Source organism: Coregonus clupeaformis, chromosome 16 (genome assembly GCF_020615455.1).
Source record: "Coregonus clupeaformis isolate EN_2021a chromosome 16, ASM2061545v1, whole genome shotgun sequence".
Taxonomy (NCBI): domain Eukaryota; kingdom Metazoa; phylum Chordata; class Actinopteri; order Salmoniformes; family Salmonidae; genus Coregonus; species Coregonus clupeaformis.
In genome coordinates this window covers 37,718,644-37,727,601 of record NC_059207.1, presented here as the reverse complement: position 1 = coordinate 37,727,601, position 8,958 = coordinate 37,718,644, and the positions used below count along the sequence as shown (strand labels likewise).

The 8,958-nt window shown below is 43.4% G+C and overlaps 1 pseudogene; it reads right to left on the bottom strand.

Annotated features, from left to right (window-relative positions):
• Positions 1 to 5,997: 5,997 nt before the first annotated feature.
• LOC121584155 lies at positions 5,998 to 6,639 on the bottom strand (annotated as a pseudogene).
• Positions 6,640 to 8,958: the final 2,319 nt, after the last annotated feature.

The following is an 8,958-nucleotide window of genomic DNA, read 5'->3' as shown; positions in this document are numbered from 1 at the left end:
CCCGTCGAACAGAAGTTGAGTAAGCCATCCCCAAGAAATGTCCCACCAACCCCCAGTCCCAGACTGAACCTGAACACTCCTAATGCATGTCCAGGATTTTGGCCCACCCTGGTGGTCGCCCCGTTCGTCACGAGGGCTTATCTAAACCTGCAATGCCCTAATGAATGCGCATATCTGAATTTACCAACCATTGTCACCCGTTACCAATGGAATATACACTTTCAAAACTTAAATCCTACCGTTTAATGCTCTACATTCCAATTAACTGCCGTTTCCGATGGAATAAATTTTAGCAGACTCTAGTCGACCACAATAACGCCACCCGAGGCAAGGTCGAAATGGTACATCTCTCCAGTGTACACAAGTCGTATCCAATCCAACAAACTCCGAAGCGGTAAGAACACTCACCCTTTTTCCATGCCTCAGAGAGAGTTAGCCTGGCGATTGACTGAAACAAGGAAGAGACGCAAACCCAGCCCCACGTTGGGCGCCATTATGTCGTATATGATGAATGGTGGTAATTATTGCTGTCAACACAGAGTCCGTTATGCTGCATCGTGTGAGAGGCTTTTATTAAAATCACGAGGTTTACAGCATAAATACAGACCCGCGGTGTCCGGAGAACGGCTACTCCAATTGCTATGGCCGTTCTGCCGTCTCCCTCGCCTAACCCCCTTATTTATAAACAATGAAACTGACCTCTTCTGACCAATCCCCAGTCTTCAAGACACTTCCGGTCTGCTGGATGTGGCGTTACACCCAAAACATTCCCTCTTGCTACTAACACAACCAACATTCCATTTCTTCATGAAAAACATTTAACAAAGGCATAATCTTCAGATACGATACGCGCACCATTGGCTTGGTGCGGGGAGCAGGAACAGGCCGGACCGGGCTGACGACGCGCACCACTGGCTTGGTGCGGGGAGCAGGAACAGGCCGGACCGGGCTGACGACGCGCACCACTGGCTTGGTGCGGGGAGCAGGAACGGGCCGGACCGGGCTGACAACGCGCACCACTGGCTTGGTGCGGGGAGCAGGAACAGGCCGGACCGGGCTGACGACGCGCACCACTGGCTTGGTGCGGGGAGCAGGAACAGGCCGGGCTGGACTGGGAACACGCACCATTGGCTTGGTGCGGGGAGCAGGAACAGGCCGGGCTGGACTGGGAACACGCACCATTGGCTTGGTGCGGGGAGCCGGAACGGGCCGGGCCGGACTGTGGAGGCGGACTGGAGGTCTGGAGCGGAGAGCTGACACAACCCGTCCTGGCTGAATGCCTATTTCCACACAATATGTGTGAGGCATCAGCACAGGACGTACAGGGCTGTGCACTCGTACTGGCGCTACAGCACGTGGCACTGGCGCAGGATATACGGGACGGAGGAGGGGTACTGGAGGCCACGAGCGTTGAGCCGGCACACCCCGTCCTGGCTGCATGCCCACCTTAGCACGACACGTGCGTGGTGCTAGCACAGGACGTACAGGACTGTGCCGGAACACTCGCGGCACAGTACGTGGCTCCGCCAACCACCCTTTTAGCCCCCCCAATTTTTTTTATTGGGGCTGTCTCTCGGGCTTCCTCCCCGGCCGGTACCCTCTGCGTTGCCGCTGCTCCTCTCTGTAGCGCGCCTCCACAGTCTCCTCTCCTGCCTGGGCATTCACCTTTGCCCATGGCCCTTTCCCCGCGAATATCTCCTCCCAAGACCACCATTTGCCCACCTGCGACATCGCCATCTTCTCCTCCTGGGCACGCTGCTTGGTCCTCTTATGGTGGGATCTTCTGTCACGCTCGTTGACTGAAGACACGGACCAAGGCGCAGTGTGATAAGCGTACATACTTTTATTTAACGTACTTAACGACAAAAACAACAAACAAACGATACGTGAAGTCCTGAGGTTATAACACAACAAAGACTAGTGCAAAACAGGCTGCCTAAGTATGGTCCCCAATCAGAGACAATGAGCTACAGCTGCCTCTGATTGGGAACCACCCTGGCCAACATAGATCAAACGATCTAGAACAAAAAAATTGAAAAACTAAACATAGCAAATCCACACCCTGGCACAACATTTAAGAGTCCCCAGAGCCAGGGCGTGACATGTATTTACATACACATCGACAAAGGCATTATCAACTCAGGCTCCTTTGTTAAAAGATTAGAATGTACTGAAATACTTGTAGAGGGCAGGGGTATCATCTACATAGTTATTTTTCTGATAACTTTTGCACAATTCTGGACAGAAAATACACTGTATTGACATTATATACAATGGAAATGTATGTTACAGTATATCCCATATGCCAATGTAAGTACTAAAGTTCACAGGATAAAAGTGCACAATCTCTTGGAATAGATTAAGCAGACATATTTTCAGGGTTTTTAATTTGTAAGTCCTTCAATTCCCCTCAAATTCAAACCCTTTCATTTGAAAGTGTGCAATTGAAAGATACTTGACAACTTACAACATTACAGTATTCTCTATATTCATAAACTTGAATATTTACATTGCAAAATTAGTAAAAATAAACCCATTTTTAGTTCAGTTGAACTGGAAGACTAATTTGTCTTGTACAATATGTACTGTATATCAACATAATTATGTTTGTCTTTGCGCACAGGATATCACATGGTCAGGCTTCCTGGACAAGTTGTGCAATAATTTGGAACATGTAGCCTATTTGAATCATTATGGAACGCAGACCATATGTAGCAGTTTAAACCTGGAGCCTGGCACACGGTTCACGACAACTGGACCGTTGCCATCGCAGTTCCATGATTAGTGAGGATTATTAGGGTAGATTTATAGGACTACTGTTCAACCCCTAATGTACACTACACCTTTCAATATTTCATGGATTGAAATATTGAATATGGCAACTTTAAGGATGACTCAAACCACTGTATTTTTGATTCACCAATATCTTTTGTGCATAAAGGCTCTCCAAAACTGATTTTTTATTATTACATAAGTTCTTTCCTAACCCTAAATAATATACAAGATCAGAGTATTTTAAACTCTACCAATTGGTGCTGAAAATTAGACAAATATGCGTGTATTTACATGGCTTTCTTTAATTGATGTACAAAAGCTGAAGAACCTACCCACATCCAGGTACTTTCCGCAGGTGCTGGAGTTGTAGGTGAATTCATTTAAAAATAAAAAGGGAAATACCGCACACTGCTGCTCATGCTCCCAGGTGATTGTATTTATAACAACGTTTCCACCCTCAGGCATCCATATCCTAGGTGGGGATGGAAGGTCCTATACAGTCAGGTCCATAAATATTTGGACATTGAACAAGTTATTATTATTTTAGCTGTCTACCACCGCATATTGGAGTTGAAATTAAATAATGAATATGAGCTGAAAGCTTTAATTTGAGGGTATTTACATCCAAATCAGGTGAACGGTGTAGGAATTATAGCACTTTTAAGGGACCAAAAGTAATTGGACAGTTGGCTGCTCAGCTGTTCCATGGCCAGGTGTGTGTTATTCCATTATTAGTTCATTTACAAGTAAGCAGATAAAAGGTCTAGAGTTGATTTCAAGTGTGGCATTTGCATTTGGAATCTGTTGCTGTTTACCCTCAATATGAAGTCCAAAGAGCTGTCATTGCCAGTGATGCAAGCCATCATTAGGCTGAAAAATCAAAACAAACCCATCAGAGAGATAGCAAAAACATTAGGTGTGGCCAAATCAACTATTTGGTACATTCTTAAAAAGAAAGAATGCACTGGTGAGCTCAGGAAGACCAAAAGGCCCGGAAGACCACGGAAAACAACTGTGGTGGATGACAGAATAATTATTTCCCTGGTGAAGAAAGGCGTATTTTTTTACATTTACATTTATGTCATTTTAGCAGAAGCTCTTATCCAGAGCGACTTACAGTTAGTGCATACATGATTCTTTTTTCTTTTCATACTGGCCCCCCGTGGGAATCGAACCCACAACCCTGGCGTTGCAAACGCCATGCTCTACCAACTAAGCTACCTCCCTGCCGGCCATTCCCTCCCCTACCCTGGACGACGCTGGGCCAATTGTGCGCCGCCCCATTGGTCTCCCGGTTGCAGCCGGCTACAGCAGAGCCTGGATTCTAACCAGGATCTCTAGTGGCACAGCTAGCACTGCGAAGCAGTGCCTTAGACCACTGCGCCACTCGGGAGGTTACTTACACAGTATCTGTGTCAAGGTCAACAATAAAGAGAAGACTTCACCAGAGTAAATACAGAGGATTTACCACAAGATATAAACCATTGGTAAGCCTCAAAAACTGGAAGACCAGATTAGAGTTTGCCAAAAAACATTTAAAAAAGCCTGTACAGTTCTGGAACATCATCCTATGGACAGATGAGACAAAGCTCAACTTGTACCAGAATGATGGGAAGAGAAGAGTATGGAGAAGGGAAGGAACTGCTCATGATCCAAAGCATACAACCTCATCTGTGAAGCATGGTGGAGGTAGTGTTATGGCATGGGCATGTATGGCTGCCCATACTGCGAAAGCAACCCAATACTTTTTTAAGGCAAAGAAGTGGAATGTTCTGCAATGGCCAAGTCAATCACCTGACCTGAATCCAATTGAGCATGCATTTCATTTGCTGAAGGCAAAACTGAAGGCAAAATGCCCCAAAGAACAAGCAGGGACTGAAGACAGCTGCAGTAAAGGCCTGGCAGAGCATCACCAGGGAAGAAACCCAGCATCTGGTGATGTCTATGGGTTCCAGACTTCAGGCAGTCATTGACTGCAAAGGATTTGCAACCAAGTATTAAAAAAATAAAAATAAACTCACAATTTAATTAATGATTATGTTAGTTTGTCCAATTACTTTTGAGACCCTAAAATTGAGGTGCTATGTATACAAATGATTGTAATTCCTACACGGTTCATACAATCATTTTGACTATTGACCATTTCTACATACAGTTTCACGTACAATTGTGACTCATTTATCCACCCCAGCACAGGACAAAGATGTAAGATAAAAGGCCTGATTACCTGCATGTCCACCAATGTTGTTAACATGTTGAAATGTCCCTGTGGTCTGTCTTACATATCGAAAACCTGTAGAAGCCTTAAGACCCGGATCAGTGAGCACCGCAGCAATATACGGACAGGTGAGACAAAAATCCTGGTTGCTGTTAATTTTGTACAAGCTGGACATCCTATTAGTTCTCTGAGATACATTAGAATAGAAATGGTCAAGATGTCACGCAGGGGAGGGGACATTGAGAAGAAACTTCTTAACTCGTGACATTCCTGGATTACTCATTATATTAATATAGTATTCTGCGATTGTGTCAGCGATTGTGTCCGGGATTGTGCCCGGAAAGTTGATTGCACCATCTACAACACCCACAGGACCTGGAACTAATATGTAATCTAAATAATGATACACATTCACAAACAGTAATCGTACACATGAATGTCAAATGGAAATTAATGTTCAGTAAATTGATAATTGCTGAATAATTGGCAGAAAACTTTACATCCTTTAAAAACATAGGGTCTAAGCCACTTTTGTATTTACTACATATGTAATTGTTTTAAGATAGTTATAACATGGACCATGTAGTATTTTAAGACCCCTGGGGATATCAGAAACAAATATTTAATTTTGTTTTGATGTAACATTGAATTTGTCTTTACTGCTATTAGCCCATAGAAACACACTGAATAACACACCAAATACATGGCAAAAAAAAGAGAGGACAAAAATAATTCAGAAGGAAACATGGTATGAAGTGTCTGAAATGCATCAGTGAGGTATTGGAAAGCTCAGGAAAACATCAGGGACGATCATAATACAATAATTGTGTATGATATTCTATGTAGAAAAACTCCATTCAATTTTACCACACAGTAATTTTGTTCTGAGTTGGGATGTGGCCGACCTTACCTTCTAACAATTCCTCACAGCTTGGCTAGAGCAAAACAGACGGTTGTTCATATGAAATAGAACATTTCACAAAAATTACAAAAGAATGTCAAAATCAGATTTCCATCATCAAATCAATAGTCCTGATTTTCTTAAAGTGTTTGTCAACATTTTGAACCAGATCCTTTTCAAATTCCCACAGCTTTTTGTCCACAAGCAGTTGATCTTTAGTGAGGCTCCCTTGTAGGGGAACTCTGACGTGCACTAGCCGACACACATCAGGAGGTACCCAGAAGGTCTCCCCTAATGTCTTCAGCACAGAGTGAACAGACGTCTGTACTACACGTCAAGGGTTGACAATCAGCTTGGTAGGGTTGATAACAGCTTCTCTCGAGGGTTCTCTGTAAATATGCTCCAGGATATTGATCCCTGGAATTTCCCTCCATTGTGGTAGTTTGAACTTGCCACTGTTTTCGTGTTGGTTTTTGGGGAAGATGTGGTTCTCGATGAGGAAGACTCCTACTCTGGGGTGCTGGTGCTGAAGGTCCTCCATCAGTAGCTGCAGATTGGCATGTTGGTAAGGCATGACGATCTCATCAATGTCATGAAGCAGTACATACATCAACTGGTACATGTATCTATCGATGCATTCATTCAGAGTGGTCAGCTGCCCACAGTAGTGGAGATCCCCTTTGTCCTCCTCAAACCTCCAGCCTTGGGAAGGGTTGAGGAACTGGTCAATCGGCCATTCTACTTTTTTTATTTTTTATTTAACCTTTATTTAACCAGGTAAGCCAGTTGAGAACAAGTTCTCATTTACAACTGCGACCTGGCCAAGATAAAGCAAAGCAGTGTGATAAAAACAACAACACAGAGTTACATATGGGGTAAACAAAACATAAAGTGAAAAATACAACAGAAAATATATATACAGTGTGTGCAAATGTAGTAAGTTATGGAGGTAAGGCAATAAATAGGCCATAGTGCAAAATAATTACAATTAGTATTAACACTGGAATGATAGATGTGCAAGAGATGATGTGCAAATAGAGATACTGGGGTGCAAATGAGCAAAATAAATAACAATATGGGGATGAGGTAGTTGGGTGGGCTAATTTCAGATGGGCTGTGTACAGGTGCAGTGATCGGTAAGGTGCTCTGACAACTGATGCTTAAAGTTAGTGAGGGAGATAAGAGTCTCCAGCTTCAGAGATTTTTGCAGTTCGTTCCAGTCATTGGCAGCAGAGAACTGGAAGGAATGGCGGCCAAAGGAGGTGTTGGCTTTGGGGATGACCAGTGAGATATACCTGCTGGAGCGCATACTACGGGTGGGTGTTGCTATGGTGACCAATGAGCTAAGATAAGGCAGGGATTTGCCTAGAAGTGATTTATAGATGACCTGGAGCCAGTGGGTTTGGCGACGAATATGTAGTGAGGACGAGCCAACAAGAGCGTACAGGTCACAGTGGTGGGTAGTATATGGGGCTTTGGTGACAAAACCAAAGCCCCAGTATGCCCTCTACCCTGTTGTGAACTAACACTGGTGGGGGCATGGGCAAGTTGCAGCGGAGGGTGCAGAGCTGGTAACCGGGGTCGTGGTAGCCAGGTGGAAAGCATGGCCAGCCGTGGCAAAATGCTTATTGAAATTCTCGATTATTGTAGATTTATTGGTGGTGATAGTGTTTCCTAGCCTCAGTGCAGTGGGCAGCTGGGAGGAGGTGCTCTTATTCTCCATGGACTTTACAGTGTCCCAAAACTTTTTGGAGTTAATGCTACAGGATGCAAATTTCTGTTTGAAAAAGCTAGCCTTTGCTTTCCTAACTGCTTGTGTATATTGGTTCCTAACTTTCCTGAAAAGTTGCATATCGCGGGGGCTATTCGATGCTAATGCAGTACACCACAGGATGTTTTTGTGCTGGTCAAGGGCAGTCAAGTCTGAGGAGAACCAGGGGCTATATCTGTTCTTAGTTCTGAATTTTTTGAATGGGGCATGCTTATTTAAGATTGAGAGGAAAGCACTTTTAAAGAACAACCAGGCATCCTCTACTGACGGAATGAGATCATGCCAGGACGGATTGCAGATGTCTTGAAAAAGAAGGGTCAACACTGCAAATATTGACTCTTTGCATAAACTTAATGTAATTGTCAATAAAAGCCTTTGACACTTATGGAATGCTTGTAATTATACTTCAGTATACCATAGTAACATCTGACAAAAATATCTAAAAACACTGAAGCAGCAAACTTTGTGAAGACCAATACTTGTATCATTCACAAAACCTTTGACCAGGACTGTATACAAAAAATGTTTTATGTTATGTTATGGTTGGTTTGGTTTTACTGTGACTTGTTGTAGGCTCCTAAGTGGACCATAAGGTTAAAAACCAAACCAAACTTAAGAAAAAATAAAATAAAAAATAAATAAATAAAAAATAAGTCACTCCGCCAAAGTGTCTCTTTGTGACATAAATTGTGACAAAAAAATAACAAGAATCGACAGAAGAAAGTTCATTTGTAGTTCTTAACATATTTAGGGTGTTTTTTACTCACTTTTTGTCTCTCCCACAATGTTATTCCTCTCTCCTACAGCGTCCTTCACAATTACATGCACATGGCCAATTATGCAAATTAGGTGATTACGTCATGGAAAAAAAACTTGCCTTTGGCATGCATTCAGTCCTTTGCCCTTCTGACTCCTATACTAGCTAGCTAGCTAATAACATTAATGGGATGGCCCCTTGATTCTCGAGAGCTATGGCTTACAGGTTTAATTGCAAGAGCTGTCCTTTGAAGAAAGGGGAGAGGTGCTGGACCTGGCGCTTCCCGTCGACCTGGAGTGATTTTTTACATCAGCTATCCCAGACCACGGACAACCTCGCTGGTGCACCTGCCTGAATTGCAGGGAGACTCCTGCACCTTACAACACACAACTGCTGCCATTTCACCACTGCAATATTACATTTATTGGTAACACTTTACTTGGTCATAACCATGTCATAATATGTCATAAGAGCTGGCATAACTTGTCATAACCTGTCATAATATGGTCATAACACTGTCTTTAACCATATATTTA